A 20,742-nucleotide genomic window follows, 5' to 3' on the forward strand; every position below is an offset into this window, starting at 1 on the left:
TATGGGGGTAAGGCCTTTGCATAGAATTGCTAAGCCCATTTCTTTAGGAGGGCAATCTGTCTAATCCTCACTTTAATGAGAATTGAGATTCTCTGAAAATACTGTATTCACCCTTTCATGGGTAAGAGATGATTCAGGATGGGGTAATGGGGGAATTATTATGAAGATTGCTTCTTTCTATAATTTCCTCTCTAGCCTTTTAGATGGGTAATTTACAACAGAATATTGGTTTTCTTAGATTGTTGCCTAGTAGCAAAGCAGTCCTGCTGGCATTGTAGGGAAGGGTTTCTTTTACTGGTGTTTATCATTCAGCTCCTGAAATTCACACTGGGTGAAACTTGGCATGACAGCTCTCAGCTCAGTTGCAACTTAGAAGAAAACAGATTCTGCTTTGCTTAAATTGTTTTCAATTGACTGAGTAAGAATAAATTAAAGGTTCTCATAGGTAATAGCTTTTGAATTCAATTAAAAATATCATCAGGCAGCTGCTTTCTTTTTTTCTGAAAGTACAGAAATGATTTTGAGCTAGTTAATTGATTTTCTTATGAAGTTTTTTGACTGACAGATTTAGTTTAATTCTTCCTCAACATTTTTCACTTGTAGCAATATAGGAATAGAAAATCGGAATCAGAAAAATATTATAATTATCCTGCTATAGTAAGAATCTCAGAGTAATAACATCTTAAAGGTCAGTCAATTCATCTCTTCATTTGTTCATTCATTCGAGCATTGATTCATTGATCAAATATTTATCTCTTAATTTGGGCCAGGTTCACTGCACAAGTGTTTAATACTTATCACACTTGGGATTTTTTTTGTTTACAAATGACCCTAGTTTGCTAGTCTGTAAATTTCAAGCAAGCTGGGACCATGTCTGTTTTATTTCCTGCTGGATCATAAGTACCAAGAAGGATGGTGTATAGTAGACTTTCAATAAGCATTTGGTGGAAGAAAGAAGAAAGAAAGGAGAGGGAGAGGGAAGGAAGGAAGGACAGGAAGTTAGCAAGGGTAGGAGATTGTGAGATGTTCTGTGTACTGCACTCCTTGGGCAGGAAGAGGCTAGGAACATACTCACCCAGAGGCTAAGGTTAGCCAAACTCTTCTCTTCTTTGTTCAATACAGATCAAGGAAGATTTCACAAGATGTTTTCCCCCTTAGCCATGTCGGAAAATCATGTTTTCTAAATTAAAAGGGGAATTTGTTGGGTGTCACAGTATTCCTTAGAGAATTAGGCTGTTTTTTCTCTAGCTGTTGTAAGGGGTTTATAGTCAGAGGTAGGAGCCTCTATCTCCACCCACAATTTGCTGTGAGACTATAGGCAACTTACCTCATCTCTATTTTCTCACCTCAAAAAATGAGGATAATGATGACAGGAATACTTGTTTCAGGAATACTTGTTTAGATTCACTGAAATGTGTATCTATGTGAATGCTTGACAAAAAGTAAAGTTATTTGAAAGTAATTTGTGCCAATATTATGGAAAAGAATTGTGACAATTCTGCTGGCATCAACCCACAAAAGACTAATTGACAAAAAGAGGCACTGGGAAAGAGGCTAAACCCCAGGCTGTACATATTATATGACTCCGTTTATCTCACTGTCAAAAGCCAGTTAAAATTAAACTTTAATGCGGCAAGTCAAGGTATAAGGGATGGAATGAGGGGGCATGAGGGGTTTTTGGGTTGCTAGCAGGTTTTATTACTTTACCTGGTTGATGATTAGAGTGGTAGTTATATGTGATAATTAGTTGATATACATTTATGTTTTACACTGTTTCTTTATGCATGTTATGCTTCAATAAAAAGTTTAAAATATGATACTGAAGATGATTTTTAAAAATCACCCAAAATTCAACCACTCAGGTATAACTGCTATTAACATTTTGGTCTCTGCTCTTCTATTTTTTTCTTTTTATATACAAGTAAATCTACATAGACGCCAATCTTCTACCACTCCCCCCCAAAAAAAACCTACAAAAAACATTTATAAATGTAGAAACACACAGTTATACACGTTCTATATTTTTATGTAAAGTGGGATTTTGCTACATATAGTATATTTATATAACCCATTTTTTAAATGAATATGAAAAAGACTTTGATGTTTTTCCTGATTACTAAAAAAATGCTCAATAAAAATGTAAATAATATAGAATATATGCAAAGAAGAAAGTACAATTCACTTTTGGCCTCATGACTCAGAAAAAAATGATGTCTTATAAATTTCCTAACGGGTGTGACATCACAAGTTTTTCCCAAAGTACCTTACCAAAATAGAGTATCTGATTCTGTCCTTCAGATCCAATCTTGCAACTTAGTATAGTACAAATGTTGTTTTAAAGTAATAGGAGGCTTTTCTCTTAGGCCTAATGGGGTGTCTGCATCTGGGTCAAGTCACTGACACATGCCTGAAGGTGGCTCTTGGCTTTGTAAGTTCACAAAGTTAATATTATAATTAACTGTTATCTGAGAGTCAAATTCAAGACTAAAACTTACAAGATGCAAACTCCTATCTAGAATGCCATACATGCTCTCGCCTTTACACCTGCTGGAACCCTCTGCCTGGAACTCTCTCCAATTACTTATATGGCTCTCTCTTCATTCAGATCTCTACTAAATTGTTCTCATATCCAAGGCCTTTCCTGACCATCCTTTTCAAAATAGCATACCTCACTCCCTGACACCGTGAATCCCCTCTTTTATGTTTCTTCTCGGCACTTACCATTATCTGATATTATATTAAGCATTTAGATTTTAGAATATTAGTCAGGGTTTCTTTGTTTTGTTCACTCACGTCTGGCACACAGTATATGCCACAGTATATGCTCAATTTTTGTAGAATAAATGAAGTGTTCCCAAACGTGTCACAACAAGTTTATCAATCGCACCTTTTGCTCCTTCTCTACCTCTAGAAAAATATCTTTGGGAAATGTGATCAAGAGCAGGAGGTATTATATCACCATAAGGGTATCACCATGGAGCATGTACTTACCAATAAAATACAGTTTTATTCTATTGGTGTGATTTTAGAGACACCTTCATCAATCAGTTACCAATTTGAGGCTCATGAGGTTAGAAAGGTTCTTGGAGCTCTTTTTAATATTTCAGAAAGTTTAATAAAACCCATGCGGTTATCCTTAATAAGACTGGGGGGGAAAATGAAAATAGATAATCCAGAGGTTACAAAACTTTCTCAGGTCACACTGATTTAGTAATTTTTGTGATTTTATAATACTATCATATTACTGCTAATAAATCATTTGAAAAATGGATTAACATTGACCAAAAAATAGTAATAATATGGGCAGAACAAACTGTTTACTGTTTAGTGTATATGAAGCTTATTTGGTAGACAAAATCTTTTAAAGACTCCACTGACACTGGGTAGGAGCAGATGAAATAAATTTAGCCTGATTAGTGAAGCATTTACAAACTTACTTTAGAGAGAGAGGAAGGGTGGAGGTCCTACCTCTGCAGAAGACTGCCTTATTGTATTATGTGATGATTTTGATGAGGAGCACGGTCAAAGGGTGACATTTTTTTTCTCCTCCTCCTAGTCTTTGGATTCCAGACTCCTATACACATAAACCAACCTCTGCAGCGGGTGCTTGAAGGTCTAGAGATGGTTTGAAGCAATAATTAGTTTCCTATAGTGCAAGTTCGGGGCTTTGCTTATTTTCATTAATAAGACTGGATTACAAAAAAAATAGCTTGTCATGTCAATCGCAAACTCCCTAAAATGGATAACCAACAAGGACCTACTGTATAGCACAGGGAACTCTGTTCAATATTATGTAACAACCTAAATGGGAAAAGAATTTGAAAAAGAATAGATACATGTATATGTATAACTGAATCATTTTGCTGTATACCTGAAACTAACACAACATTGTTAATCACCTATGCTCCAATATAAAATAAAAAGTTAAAAAAGGAAGATAGCTTATGCTTTCCTTCTCATTTGGTGATAAAGATTACAGCAGAAATGAATGAAATAGAGAATAGGAAAAACAATAGAGAAAAATCAATGAAATAAAAAATTGGTTCTTTGATAAATTAACAAAATTGGCAAAAATTAGCCTTGATTGACCAAGGGAAAAAGAGGACTCAACTTATTAAAGTCAGAAATGAAAGTGGGGACATCACTACCAACTTTACAGAAACAAAAAAAGATTAAAAGGAAATAATATGGACAGTTATATGCCAATAAATTAGATAAGTTAGATTAAATGGACCGATTCCTACAAAGGCACAAACTACCAAAACTGACTCAGTAAGAAATACAAAATCTTAATAGACCTGTAACAAAAGATAAATAAAGAAATAAATTTAGTTGGTAACCAAAAAAACTATACACAAAGAAAAGTCCAGGCCTAGACAGTTTTACTGGTGAATTTAACCAAACATTTAAAGAATTAATGCCAATTCTTTATAAACTCTTCCAAAAAATAGAAGAGGAGTGAACAAGTTCAACTCATTTTATGAGACCACTTTTATGCTGATACCAAATCCAGAAAAAGACATCAGAAGAAAGGAAAACTATGGACTAATATCTCTTTTGAATATAGATGCAAGTCCTCAACAAGATACAGCAAACCAAATCTGACAACATATTAAAAGGATTATATACCTTGACCAAGTGGGATTAATGCAAAGTTGGTTTTTACATCTGAAAATTAATTAATGTAATATGTAATATTAATAAAGAACAAAGCACCACATGATCATCTTAGTAGATGAAGCAAACCCATTTGACATAATCCAATACCCTTTCATGATAAAGGCACTTTAAGAAATAGAAGGGAACTTTCTCAATCCAATAAAGGGCTTCAGAGAAAAGTCCACAGCTAATATCACACTTGTTGATGAAAGACTGAAGACTTTTCGCCTAAAGTCAGGAACAAGACAAAGATGTCTGCTCTCATCACTTCTAGTGTACATTGTGCTGGGGATTCTAGCCAGTGCATTTAACCAAGAAAATGAAATTAAAAGGCTTCAGGATTGGAAAGGAAGAAGTAAAACTGTTTCTATTCACAGATAACGTCATCTTGTATTTAGAAAATCCTAAGCAATCCACTAAAAACTATTAGAAGTGATAAATTCAGAAAGATTACAGGTTATAATATTAATATACAAAAATCAATTGTAGATAGGGGTAGGGGATTAATAGGTACAAACTACTATGTATAAAACAAACTATAAAGATATATTGTACAGCAGAGGGAATATAGCCAATATTTTATAATAACTTTAAATGGAGTATAATCTATGAAAATTTTAAATCACCATGTTGTACACCTGAAACTAATATAACATTATAAATCAACTATACCTCATTTAAAAGCATTAATTGTAATTCTATACACAAGCAATGAATAATCTTAAAATGACATGAAGAAATTTATTTACAATAGCTTAAAAAAGAATAAAATATGATAAATTTTACAAAAGAACTGTAAAACTTATACTCTGCTATCTGTAAAGCATTGTTAAAAATAATTAATGAACATGAAAATAAATGGAAAGACATTTTATGTGCATGTGTCAGGAGACAATGTTGGTAAAATGGCAATACTCCCCCAATTGATCTACAGATTCGATGTAATCCTTATCAAACTTACACTTGGTTTCTTTGCAAAAATTGACAAGCTGATCATAAAATTCATATGGAGATTTGAGAAAGCTAGAAGAGTCAAAATAATCTTGGAAAAGAAGAACAAAGTTGTAAGTTGAAGGACTTACACTTCCCAATTTCAAAACTTACTGTAAAGCTACAATAATCAAGACAGTGTGGCAGTGGCATAAGGACAGACATATAGATCAATAGAGTAGAATTAAGGGTCCAGAAATAAACCCTCCATTTATAGTCAATCGACTTTTGACAAAGGTACCAAAAAAAATTAAGTGGGGGAAAGAATAGTCTTTTCAATAAATGATACTGGGACAACTGAATATCTGCACACACACACACACAAAAAAAGAAGTTGGACCTATACTTCACATCATATACAAAAATTAAGTAAAAGTGCATCATAGATCTAAATGTAAGAGCTAAAAATATAACACTCTTAGAAGAAAATGTGGGCATAGATCTGTAACCTTGGATTTGGCAATGGTTTTTGAAATATAAAAACAGAAGTACAAGGAACAAAAGAAAAAATGGACTAATTGGACTTTATCAAAACTAAAACTTTTGTACTGCAAGAAACATAATCAAAAAAGTGAAAAGACATCCCAGTGAATGGGAGAAAATATTTGCAAATCATAAATCTAATAAGGGACTTGCATCTAGAATACCTAAAGGACTCTTACAACTCAAAAATAAAAAGACAAATAATCTAATTTTAAAAATCACAAAGGGTCTGAATAGACATGTCTCTAAAAAAGATATACAAATGGTAAATCAAAACCATACATAATGGGATACCACTTCATATATATATATATATATATATATATATATATATATAATAAAAATATGGGTAAGTTCTTGCTTGGGAGGCACATATACTAAAGTTGGAATGACACAGAGAAGATTAGCATTGCCCCTATGCAGGGATGACACGAATTTATGAAGAGTAAGTATTGGAGAGAATATGGAGAAATTAGAACCCCCATATGCTGCTGTTAGGAATGTAAAATTGTACGCTTTGGAAAACAACCTGGAAATTCCTCAAAAGGTAAACATATAGTCACCCTATGACCCAGCAACTCCATTCCTACACCCAAGAAAACATATGTTCACCAAAAAATGTTGTCCATGAAAGATCAGAGCAGCATTCTTCATAATATCCAAAGAATAGAAATAACCCAAATGCCCATCAGCTGATGAATGGATAAATAATAAGTGGTATAGCCACACAATGGAATATTATTTGGCAGTAAAAAGGAATAAAGTACTGACACATGCTACAAAAGAGATGAATCTTGAAAATATATTAAGCAAAAGAGGCCATAAACAAAAGACCACATATTGTTTGATTGATATGAAATGTCCAGAAAAAATTCATACAGACAGAAGTAAATCAGTGGTTATCTAGGGCTGGGAGTGTTTGGGAAGTGATACCTAAAGAGAACATGGTTTCTTTTGGAGTGATGAAAATGTTCTAAAATTTATTGTGCTGTTGTTCACACAGCTCTGAGAATATACTAAAAACCATTGAATTGTACACTTTAAATGAGTGAATTGTGTGGTATGTGAATTATATTTTGATAAACCTGCTACAAGAAAAGTTAATAATATATTAACTGTAGACTACACTCATTGAAGAAGAAATTAATGAATTGAAAGACAGACCTGAGAAAATCACTCTGAATGCAACACAGAAACAGAAAACATGAAAGAGATACATTGTTTGAGAATCTCTGTCATATATCTTAGTGGAGTGCCAGAAAGAGAATATAAAGAATAAAGGAAAAGAAGATACTAAAAAAAATTGATCATGGCTAAGTAGTTTCCATGACTTAAGATAAACCAAAAGCCCGAGTCTGAAGGAGCTCATGGAGAAGGAGCAGTTGCAGAATAGGCAAAAAGAAAACCTCAAATGCTGATCAACAGAAAAATCATATTGCTTATAAAGGAATGATATTTAGACTGACAAAACAATTCTGTTCAGTATCAGTGGGTGCCACAAAGCAAAGAAACATCTTTCAAGTGCTGAGAAAAAAATCAGCTTTTACCTAAAACTCTAACTATTTAGCCTACCATTGAAGAATTAAAATAGAAACATCCCAGACATCTAAAAAGTAATTTTTACTACACATAGCTCTTTGCTTTTGAACTACTGATTGATCTAATTCAGCAAGAAGGAAATTAAACCTGGAAGAAATCTATGGAGTCAAGAAGCAATAGTAAACAACGAAAGTGTACATGTGCTGAATAAAATAAGAATGTCACCAAGCCCCATCCAACCATCTTATATTTCATATCAAGGTATCAGGAAATATGAGCAAACTTGATGTTGAACAGATTTGGAGTCTTAGACTATATTGAGAATCTTTTTTTCTGGCTTGAAAAGATTGAATTTTTTAAGATGGAACTGAGATATATTTAACATGTTCCTCAGGTGTGTGTGTGTGTGTGTGTGTGTGTGTGTGTGTGTGTTTCAGGGAGACGCATGTCCAGTTTGCTAACAGGTCTTCCCTGTCTCCACTCAGGGAATTTGTGGTCACAGAAGACCAAATTATTGAAATGCAGGGATCAGAGCTGCCCCCATGGTTCTTCACCCACTCTCTCCCTTCTCCAGGTCTTACACTTCACTCTTCTCACTCCCATTCCCTGTTCTCTATCCCTATTGGCAGTGACCCCTTCACTGATTGCTAGACACTGGGTGAGGAGCAAAAAAGCTGTTTAGTATATCCATGTGGTGAGACCATTTTGGCAATTAGTTACATCTAATCTAGAGTCACTGACAACGATTCAACCTGAATTTTTGCCTCTTTATACACAGCTTGAATATGAGATGAACCGGCCACTGTTGGCCAGACTTTGGAGAAGCAAGTCTCCTGTAAATTACACAATGTACCTAGCTCAAAGTCTTGGAGAATACATGGATCATTGCTCTTCTAAAATGAATGTGATGCTGCTAAGTGCTTCTTCGGACCATCCACCAATTCCCTTTTGGGAAAACCCACTCTATCAGAGTCCAAGCAGAGGGCCTCACTGGATGGTAACTGTTGGTACAGTGAAGTATTATTCCTGCCTCAATGACCTGACGTATTGCCTCAAGCTTCGTTCTCTTCTTCAGGTCATATTATTTACTTTTCCCTTTTATGTTGTGAGGGACTACTGCTTTCACAGCACACCGCGTTCTGAGCACTGACGTCAGTGATCCAGTGGCTTCCATACAGTGGCAGAGATCAGCACACAGTCCTATCGCTCATCCACTTGCACAATCACAAACAAAGTCAAGCAGACCCCTTTCTGCACTTGTGCTGTATTTATTCTTAGCACTCCACTGGGACTTGGCAACAACCAATGCAACTAGGAGATATTTTGTTTGTATTAGGTCAACAGTCATCTGAGATTTTCATCTATCTTGTTTGTTATGGAGCAGTGGTCCCTGTTCCAACATTCCATCCAAATCACAAATGGCTTGGATAAATCCATCTTGATAAATGACATGGAGAGCTGAATCACTGGTATTTATTTACTTTTGAAATTCACATTTAAATCAATATTAATAAAATGACATTGATGTGTGCCTACCAATGCTATATTCTTTGTTAAGAAAATATGAATGCAAACTCTCAAAGAATCCCAGTTTCCCTAAACTATCCAGAGATGTGTAAATATGTAGCTGCTTAGAAAGGCCATTCTCACTGCTCTTATAATTTCGATTATTCTGAAGAAGGTGTTAGTATTTTTTCAAATATATATTAAGTTTAGTAGCTTTCTCTTTAAAGGAAGAGAATAGTGAAATTAGGTATACTCTGTAGCATGAAGTTAGGCTCTTATTAAAGTTCCTGTGTAGATCTCTAACCATGCTTCGTATTTTGACTCTCACCAGTGTCTTCTCTTTAAAAATATAGGTTTCCCATATCAGATATCCAGCCTCCTTCATAAGTTCTAGTGTCTTTGCAATATACCTCTCATTCTATCATCACACCACCCACCTCACTTTGTTGTGTAACACTTAATAATTTTCAACCTCTGGTATCTACTTTGGTCTTCACAACAATCTTGTGAAGCAGGGACACCAGATATTGTGTGCCTTTCCATTTTACCTCTGGTGTGAAATGTTTTTCTTCTTATAATTAGTGTAATTATAGTAAAATTAATTATGCTTTAAGAATTTTGCAATGCCCAATGAAAACCAAGAGAAATGTTAAGGTGTTGTAAAAACAGACTTAGGAGTTTCTAACTTAAGAGTCAGAGCCATCCTACCTGTACAGTGAAATACACCTAATTGAAATAAACCAAGCTAATGGGAAAAAGGGTGGCATCTAGTAAATGCCAAAAAAGCCTGGAGCTACACATAAAACAATGCCCTATTTAGTTCGCTTCTTGGCCTCTTTATGTTTTTCATGCATGCCTCTCAGGCCACATGTTGATCTTTAATTACATTTCCTTTCTTCTCCCCCCCCACTCCACCCCCTCCCCAGGAATAGTGTGCCTTATTTTTAAAAAGTTTTACCTACATAACAATTTTAAGATATAGGTTGTGGAGGCCTTTGAGTACTATATAAGTCAGGGCAAGTACCTGCTAGCTGCTTTAACAGTCAAACTTTAAAATCTCATTTACTTAACACAACAAAGAATTATTTCTTACTCTTGTCACAGTCAAGTGCAGGCCAGGCAAATTTTCTTTAGTGGTATCTCAGAGATCCAGTTGCTTCCATATTGCAACAACAGGAATGCAAGAATTCACACATGCTCATAACTGCTTTGGACCCAGAGAAGCCTTGGGCATCATTTATGCTCATATTTCAATTGGCCAGACTGGTTATGAGGTCTCAACTCAAGTACAATGCTGAGAAATGTAGAGGAACATATTGAGTATTTGGTGAGTGCTGACTATATTTCCTATGAATGTGCAGAATGATTTTGACTCATAGAAAATTAGAGCAGAAAAAGATTTTAGAAGACATCTAGTTTAATCTATTTCCTTATAGCATCAGAGGTTAGAGAGGTTGAATGACTTGGCCAAATTTGCTCAAAGTGGCAGAGAGAGGAGTGATTATAATAAGTAATGTTTACTAGGCTCTTATTATGTGCCAGGCACTATGTTAACACATCTATGTGCCTTAACTCCCTGAACCTTCACACTGACCCTATGAGACAGACACTGTTCTTATCTTCATTTTAAAGATGAAAAATTAAAGCTTAGAGAAGACAGGTAAAACATCTCAGGTCACACAGTTAATAAATGGCAGAAGGCAGGTTCAAACCCAGTCTGCCTATCATCAAAATGCCAACATGTAGTCTATCACTTGATGGCCAGTATTTTTGTTCTGATTTCCAAATCCTTCTTCTGATCATACCAACAGACTACATGGTTTGGGGGTTAAATATAAGAGACCTCATTAAAGAATTATGCTACAGGAACTTTAAGACTGAAACTGCTCCAGTATCTCTACTTGTCTAGAAGACAGGTTGAAGTTATTTGTGAGAGCAGGGAGAAAGCGATGCCATAAACATAGGCAAATTACACTAGAGTATCATGGTGAAACTTGCTCCTGGCTTTGAGTGAGGTTTTTCCATAAAGTATATGAGTATTTTCTGTCATGTGAGAAATACCCAATATGTAAGAAACATTAACTTACACCTGCAAGGTAGATGAATGGAGAAAACAGATGTTGCAGCATCTGTTTAAGAAGCAAATACTAAATCAGATATCATGGTCATTTCTTGTGGTTCTTGTTCTTCTATATGACAGCAATACTGGAAGTTTTACTCATAATTGTTCACATCTACCTATTTGATCAGGGAGTAGGCATCAAAGCCTAGAGTTTTCTTGGAAATGTTAGCTATTGTATCATCAATGCAAAATTCTTCATTTCTAGTGAAAAAGACAAAAATAGATTTATAAAATTGTTTCTCATTAAGATTAAATTACGATGTGTTTTGCACAGTACCTGGAATAAAGTAAGCACTCAATAAATGGAATCTCTTGCTATTCTTCTCACTATTATTATTACTATTATACATCTTAGCCTGTAAATCACTACAGAACCAGTTTTTCCTCACTTTTAACTTTGATGTTATTGCAAAATTCTTTATACCAGTACGGAATGAAAATTTCACTGGGGGGGTGGCTCTGACATAGAATTACCCATTCTATGTATTTAACTGAAATGACTGCTTGTTTGATTGACTTCACCATATTGCCAGATTGCTTTAGACCCAGCTTGCAATTGGATGCCACCAATAGGAAGGCATGGACCCACAAAGTTTCTAAAACACATGGACACAGGCCAGATGAAACATGAGATAATTAACTGAGTATCATTCCAAACGAGTGTTTTGGAGGAAAAATAATTTTCTGTTATCTAGTCTTTATGAAGTCTCCTGGGGAAGGAAACATGCTGTCCATGAAGAATTAGTCTAGTTGCCATCAGAAGAACTGGTAGGAGTCCCAACTCTTGTTACCAATTTGTTTAGTCCCTTACTTTCTTCAGAAGTGTCTGTTTTTTTTTTTTTCTTTTCTTTTCTACTATTAAATGGGGTAGTTATTTTGAGAGTTTAATAAGATATATAAGGCCTAAAAAAATTCCATATTCATATAAAACCCCACCATAATATGATAAGTGAGGTCTAAAAATTCAGTTGTCTAAAATATAAAGTCAAAATTTTATTACATGATTAATGAAATGCAAAAAGTTCCAGGGTCCAAGTGTACAATCCACACTACCCAGGGCCTGCTGAAGTTTGATGTTTTAAAGTTTCCTATTTAACTGGCCAGTTTGGGCCAAGAGAATATTTGGGATTCAGAGATCTATTTTCCTTTCCCGGATTTCCCCAAATGGTTTGAGATTGTTTACTATTTCCTCTTCTGGTGTCACTCATTTTTTTCTTCCCACCCAAATAAACTTTAGCTTTTCCTGATTAAGAAAGGGCTGATCAGAGGATGGAAGTCAGTGCCAGTCATGTGCCAAATTCACCTTATGGGGCGATTTTCACTGTATTCCGTTAGATTTAGAGAGGTTAAGTAAGTGACCCACGGTCAATGTGTAATGGAGTAGAGAAAAGTTTGTTCTCCTATTTGTTCTTAGGGAAAGCACTGTGTTTACTTGAGGTAATAATTTGATATGCTGTAATTCATGCTGTGCGTAAACTGAGAGGAGGAATTGGCATTGTTAATGAAGGGATGGTGTGGCTTGGGGACGGGGTCGGGGGGGGGGGGGGGGGGGGGGTGGGGAAAACATAAAAGTGAGAAAGCCAGAAAAGAGAGTAGGAGGAAAGGGACTGGCAGAATGCTGTGCTCAGAGCTCCTGGTAATCCCTGGATCTTCAACGTGTGTACAGTATCCAAATATATACTTGAAGTCAATGGTATTCCTGTGGAAATCTGGGAAGGGGTTGAATTCCAAACCTGGGTTTCCACTAGGTTGATATGGGAAGAGCATAGATGAACACAGGCATTTAGGCCCCCTTCTGACATCCGAGCTGTTTGTGAAAGGTCCCAATACTACTTAATAAGATAATTACTCATGTCCACGTCATTAAAAATGTACACTAGAATCTCTGCGAAATGGTCTTAATTAACATCAATTTTTGAATCTGGCTCCATATAATCTATAGAAAATCTTAATTTGTCTTCTGTTTGATCTAATTCTAGAATATGGTTAAGTTTTAAGCCTTAGAGCTGAAAACACCACTTTTCCTTAAATCCTTTTAGATTGGAAACTAAGCCAGAATTCACAACTGTTTCCTTCATTGCACATCAAATAAGCAGGGATCTGTTGAGTAGCATTTTAAACCCTTAGAATTCTTTGTATGAAATTGAAACTGCAGAGAATGCCATTTTATGGAAATAAATCCATCCCATGGCCATTGCATGTAAATTTTCCACTTTGTTCTGAAGCCATAAAAGGAAAATTAGGGCTTCCCTGGTGGCGCAGTGGTTGGGAGTCCGCCTGCCGATGCAGGGGACACGGGTTCGCACCCCGGTCTGGGAGGATCCTGCATGCCACGAAGCGGCTGGGCCCGTGAGCCATGGCTGCTGAGCCTGTGTGTCTGGAGCCTGGCAACGGGAGAGGCCACAGCAGTGAGAGGCCCACGTACCCCCCAAAAAAAAAAAAAAAGGAAAATTATTTTCAGCTTTTCATCTACATGTAGTTGATATACAGAAAAAAATCTTATTTTAATAGCATATTAAATATTTATTGTCTAGTTTATTAAAACATTCCCCAAGACCAGTGGTTCCTGCTTTGCCCAAATACCCGCTGAAAGATATCACACATTTTCACTGGTAACCATGACTTCCCAAGCCAGGATACTCCCTTAGAGATTGGGGCAGGCAGGGGAAGAAATGTGTCCATTTTTAAGAAATATGTGAAGAGCAGATCAGAATTTTCAGGGCTCTGTACAATTAGGAAGAGCTCCTTCTACCCATCTTGAGAATCTGACTGTTACGGGTTGAATTATGTCCTTCTAAATTCATCTGTGGAAGTCCTGACATCCCCATTACTTCAGAATGTGACCTTATTTGAAGATACGGCCTGTTTTTTTCTTGGTTTTTTTTTTGCGGTACATGGGCCTCTCACTGTTGTGGCCTCTCCCGTTGCGGAGCACAGGCTCCAGATGCGCAGGCTCAGCGGCCATGGCTCACGGGCCCAGCTGCCCCGCGGCATGTGGGATCTTCCCAGACTGGGGCAAGAACCTGCGTCCCCTGCATCGGCAGGCAGACTCTCAACCACTGCGCCACCAGCTAAACCCACTACTGACTTTTTAAAAGAGAAAAAAAGAAATTTGTGTGTTATACATAATTCATAGATCTCTGAGTCTTCCAGTATTCTGGGTACATGTCTTATTTCAGCTACATACCCTTGCCATGTAGCTTTGGGAAGTTCAGCACCTTCTTTAATAGTCGTGAGGCTCCTGGGGTGGGAGAAGTGTATATTCTTCTGGCTGCTGGTTGTCATCTGTCCCTCAGAATTCCTTCTTCTGGCCTTGCCTTAGCCACCCATGCATGTTTTGTCACCACTCTTGCTGCCTGATCTCTCCCTTCTTCATCTTTGCTCCAAATGTGCATAAGCCACCTTCTCCTTCATTCCTCAAGGCAGCTCTACAACACAGCTGCTATTATCACAGGATTTTAATAAAGATTTGGGGATAATAGAAGGATCCCAGCACAGGTGAAGAAGCTAACTGAATGGCTGACTTCACTATTCCTAAAGAACTCGGCCAATCCCTACACAGGGGAGTCTATCAGGGCCATTTTCTCTTTAGCCGCAAATGCCTCAGGTTGCTGGGGTCTGCAATTGTCCATCTTCCCACTTCCTCATGTTTCCTGGGGTTCCTAATACTTCCTTCCCCTCTAGTTGCCAAGGGCAAGTCAAGAATCCCTGTAATGTTATAATGCAACACAGTTTAGCTCCTGCTTTTTCTGTTTCTTTCTTCCAGACTAGCCCACAAGCAGTTTTTGTTTGTTTGTTTGTTTTTTGTGGTACGCGGGCCTCTCACTGTTTTGGTCTGCCCCGTTGCGGAGCACAGGCTCCGGATGCGCAGGCTCAGCGGCCATGGCTTACGGGACCAGCCGCTCCACGGCACGTGGGATCTTCCCGGACCGGGGCACAAACCCGTGTCCCCTGCATCGGCAGGCGGACTCTCAACCGCTGCGCCACCAGGGAAGCCCCACAAGCAGTTTTTTAACAGAATGACAGTAAGACCCAGAAACAAGTCTTCCCAAATAAAAGCGGTAAATCCTGCAATTCATTCAGAACACAGCTCCAGTGTGTTTAATTTTTTTAAAAAAGGCAATTTTGTTTTCCTCATATATAAACAAAAGTCCAATTCTTTAAATTCGGCTTGGAGCTAGTTTAAGTTTGAAACCCAAGGAGTATTCCAGAGAAATGTCAGGACTTTGGATGGCCACAGAGGCTGAGCCTGGTGCAGATAGATTTTTTAATGGAAGAGTTTAAGTTTAACATAAGTTTAAAAAACTTATGTTTTTTAAAACATAAGTTTAATATTTAAACTTATGTCCAAGTCAGACCAAAGGAAGGACATAAGAATTTTCCCCCCAAGGTACTAGAGAGAAACAAACACCAGAATTTACAATTATGATAACTTTACTTACAAATCTTATGGCTTAGGGGCTTCCCTGGCACAGTGGTTAAGAATCCGCCTGCCAATGCAGGGAACATGGGTTCCAGCCCTGGTCTGGGAAGATCCCACATGCTGCGGAGCAACTAAGCCCGTGCACCACAACTACTGAGCCTGCACTCTAGAGCCCGTGAGCCACAACTACTGAGCCCGCATGCCACAACTACTGAAGCCCACGCACTTAGAGCCCGTGCTCCACAACAAGAGAAGCCACCACAATGAGAAGCCTGTGCACCACAACCAAGAGTAGCCACCGCTCACCACAACTAGAGAAAGCCCTCATGCAGCAACAAAGACCCAATGCAGCCATAAATAAATAAATAAATAAATAGATTAATTAATTTTTTAAAAAGCAGCTTAGAGATGTCGTATTTGGTGAAATAAATAGACATTTTAGAATGAATTGAATATTTAGTCAGGTAAAAGAAAGGGTGAATAGAAGAACCACAAAGCAGTATTATTAATTAAAAGTCTTGAGTTGTACACTAAGACATTAAACTTTTCACACTGGGATTAGAAAATCTAGTTATTTCCCCAAGAGTTTGCACCCCACTCTAACTGGAGATGGAATAAACCCCCTGGTGTGGGAGGTAGAATTTGAGGGGATTTATTTCAAGTTCGAGGGCATTTGGAAAAAGCAGACCTTTGTTATTAATGCTCAAAAGCATCCAGGTGATATTTGGGGGGGCGGGGTGTGGGCGATGCTGATGATTAAGTAAAGCGATTACAAATGGTAGAGGAAAGAACTACCGGTCTTACCAAATGTAAAATCAAAGCACTCTTTGGTGCCCTGAGTAGGGAATCACGTTTAAGCCAATAAGTAAACTGCAACTCAAACCACAATGAATGTTTTGAAATTAAAGCTCTAGAGTAAACCTAAGCAGCTGAAAGCAAATCGTTACCGTGTTAGAACGTTTCTAAGGTCCTCAGTGAGAGGAAAGTAGGGAAGAAAAATGATCTTGAAAGTTATTCTGAAATTGGATTAATTTCCCATTCAAGAAATACAATTATATTCCCTTCAAAATGATTTTCCAAGTCAACAATACTTACAGAACTCTTCACAGTACCTAGAAATGACACACTCTTTTGTACACAGTTCTTTCAGGAAATCGATCTTTATTCTTTAAAGACCAAACTTGCATCCAGCATAGCCAGGAACTCAGGGGCGGACATCTTTGTGAATAACATTTTGCTCTGTCTTTCCGAAGAACTAGCAGAGAACTAAAGCTAAAGAGTGTGGGTTTGGGACTGGGGCATGCCATGGGCCTCAATTCCACTGTGGACCCTTATTGCCAATTCCTGCCATTCTGAAAATGAGGTGTGCTTGGCTCCTTGCAGATAAAACCCCTTCATCTTTATAACTAGGACTTGTAGACATTTGCACAGTGGCATCAAACAAATTCTGTGACTTTGATTGCTCTCATACACATGTTGTTTCTCAAGCCCCACATCCTATAAAATGTCATTTGTAGAAACCTTTACCAGAACAGTTTTTGAAACCAGCTTTCCATCCTAATGCTTAAGACTCTGCCTGGATGGCGTTCTGGTATTCTGGATGGTGTGGCTGGCCAGCATCTAGGTTTTGTCCAGTATGCTGCCACACAGAACTTTTTCCTTTGCTCTACGTACTGTAGCCCCAGGTTAAGCAGTGCTCCATCCCCTTGCCAGCATGAATTCCCCAGACATTGTACCCCAGGTCAGCCCAGAGCTCCTGAGCATTCCTTTTGCAGAGGAGAAAATGATTACTTTAGCCTGGTTGGAACATTTAAGAAGCCAAAGCCAGCTCTGCATCTATCAGCCTTATGCTGATCTTGTGGCCTCTAGCTTTGAATATGTGATTAATGCTTTGACTTATGCCACAGTTTTTTGACTTATGCTACCATCTAAGTCCCCATATTATACGACTCTCAGCTACATCTGGATCAGAGTTTTTATTTTGATTACCCATCTGCTACTCAATTTTCTCTGGGACTGACTGGCAGTACTGCTTCTTCCCACCCTTCTTTCCAGTGAATCGACATTTGTCCTTGGGTAGAAGTCTCCATGTCTGAGTCACTAATGCCCACTTCCTCCTTACGCTACCATAGCCAGCCCCATGTCGCTATCTCAGCTCATGGCAATGGCCTATCACTGTAGTAACTACACCTCCTCCTTGTGGCCAGAGTCCCTCTGGCTCTCTCTCTGTTCTAGACATCTCTGATTTTGCTTTTTAAAAAAGCAAATCCACATCCAGTAACAATAATATTATGTAAGCTATGTTGAACACTTCTGAAGTGTCAATACTGGGCTTATTATCTCTAGGTCTCACGATATCCCCAAGGTAGGTCTCATTACCCTATTTTATCAATGAGAAAAATGGGTCTTGGAAAGCATACAACCAGAAGGTGGTGAAGCTGAAATCAGGCTGGGTGGGGTCTGGGATCAAAACCAGAGCACCTCCATTTTACCAAGCTGACTTTGAGAAGAGCAGTATATTATCTTTAATCATCACCAATATTATTAACTCTGTTTACAGGTGAATATATAGAGACTTAGGCACACCATGAGTGAGGAATCCAATATGTGAGTCACATTTGACTCTCAAAACTTTGCTTTTTCTACTACAAGATGCTGTCTTTCATAATAGCACTTACTACCTTATAAGTTATATACTGGCTTTGTAAACACTCAAATTTCAGCTTGCAACCAGTTTAAGTGCCCCTATAATAAAGTCTCTTGTTATTGCATCTGAAACATGGCTTAGACGACCACCTTCTTCCCTTCTGTTTCTCTGCCTCCTTCTCAGCTTCCCCCTCCACTTGTCCTTGGAATGATTCATTTTTCCATCTTTTAGACAGGCATAGATTTTCCCTGAGGATGTTTACAGAACTTGAAATATCAGCCAGAATGCCAGCTTTAAATTACAGTGAGGAATGGAGCTATCAAGCTCTCTGGTGACTCATGTTTGTTGATCAGTACCCTCTCTCCTGTGGGCAAATCTATGTGGGATGTTAAATGTGTAATTGGGATATGGATTAACAAAATAAGAATTGGAACAAGAGAAATTAGCTGAGGTGACTGGGTGTGACAGCCTACAATGGTTCAATGCATCCATTTCTGCATTTGGAACTTTGCTGTCACTGGCCTGGGCTGGTTGAATCCTTGGACCAGGGCACTGACTCTCTTGGACAGTGCTACTGTAGAGTGTTGAACAGTTGTTATTGTGCTTGACATACTAAACAATTTTTAAGAATTTTAAAACTGAGATATTCCGTAAATACAAAAATATTTATGGAATATGTGTAAAGTGTAAAGAACAAATACGGTGAAAATCCACTTATCCACTGTCCAGGCAAGAAACAGAACATGACCAAGAATGTTGAAGTTTCTGTGTGTTCCTTTCTCTTCTGTGTCCCATTTCCTTTCTCAAATAACAATGACCCAGCATTTTATGTTTATAATTTGATTTCTTTTCATAATAGCGTTACCTTTTCCTTGAATTTCTAAACAACAGATTGGCTTTAAATGAATGGAACCATGCAATATTTATTTTTTATCAAATTTTTTAAAAATTCATGTTGTTTTATATAGCAGAAATCCATTAACTTTCTAGTCCATAGTAATTCATTGCAATAACACACAACTTATTTATCTATTCTATTGTTGATAGGCATTTGGGTTGCTCAGAGTTTGTTGAAATAATAAATAGTACTACCAGGTACATTTTAAGGTATTTCTCTTGGCACGTATGTGCATGGATTTCCAGGAGTGGAATTCCTGGGTCATGGGGTATGCACATTTTCAATTTTATTAGAATATAGATTGTGTTCAAAAGTGGATGTAGCAGCTATTGGCACTTCTATCAGCTGTATAAAATCCATCTTTTTCCCATATCCTCACAAGTGTGTAATGTTGCTAGACTTTAATTTCCATTGTGGGTGTGATGTTTTATCTCACTGTAGTTTGAATTTACACTTCGTCATTTCTAATAAAGTTGAGCATCTTTTCGCATGTTTATTTCCATTTATGATTATTAATCTGTGAGTTCTTGTTCAAAATGTTGCCCTTTTTTTTGAATCGTTCTCTTTCTTGTTAATTTATTTGTAAGAGAGGTTTTTTGGTTTACATTTAAAAAAAAACATTTTGGTGATTAATCTTTTGTGGGTTTTGTGTGTCAAAAAATCATTTTTCCCAGTTTGCATATTTTCTTTTAATTATTTTTATATCTTTTGAATAAAACAATAGAATTTAAGTTTTCCTTTATGGTTTGTGTGTTTTTTTTTTTTTTTTTTTTTAAACATCTTTATTGGGGTATAATTGCTTTACAATGGTGTGTTAGTTTCTGCTTTATAACAAAGTGAATCAGCTATACATATACATATGTTCCCATATGTCTTCCCTCTTGCGGCTCCCTCCCTCCCATTCTCCCCATCCCACCCTTCCAGGCTGTCACAAAGCACTGAGCTAATATCCCTGTGCCTTACGGCTGCTTCCCCCCAGCTATCTACCTTACTACGTTTGTTAGTGTGTATATGTCCATGACTCTCTCTCGCCCTGTCAAAACTCACCCCTCCCCCTCCCCATACCCTCAAGTCCGTTCTCCAGTAGGTCTGCGTCTTTATTCCTATCTTACCCCTAGGTTCTTCATGACATTTTTTTCCCTTAAATTCCATATATATGTGTTAGCATACGGTATTTGTCTTTTTCTTTCTGACTTACTTCACTCTGTATGACAGACTCTAGGTCTATCCATCTCATTACAAATAGCTCAATTTCATTTCTTTTTAAGGCTGAGTAATATTCCATTGTGTATATGTGCCACATCTTCTTTATCCATTCATCCGATGATGGGCGCTTAGGTTGTTTCCATGTCCTGGCTATTGTAAATAGAGCTGCAATGAACATTTTGGTACCTGACTCTTTTTGAATTTTGGTTTTCTCAGGGTATATGCCAAGTAGTGGGATTGCTGGGTCATATGGTAATTCTATTTGTAGT

General features: G+C 37.4%; 1 protein-coding gene and 1 pseudogene across 1 annotated transcript in view; both read left to right on the plus strand.

Moving 5' to 3' along the window:
* Positions 1-20,742, plus strand: part of ASB4 (ankyrin repeat and SOCS box containing 4) — a 213,343-nt gene that overhangs the window by 148,965 nt on the left and 43,636 nt on the right. The window lies entirely within an intron of this gene.
* LOC116759961 lies at positions 6,486-6,586 on the plus strand (annotated as a pseudogene).

Source organism: Phocoena sinus, chromosome 9 (assembly GCF_008692025.1).
Source record: "Phocoena sinus isolate mPhoSin1 chromosome 9, mPhoSin1.pri, whole genome shotgun sequence".
In the NCBI taxonomy this organism is placed as follows: domain Eukaryota; kingdom Metazoa; phylum Chordata; class Mammalia; order Artiodactyla; family Phocoenidae; genus Phocoena; species Phocoena sinus.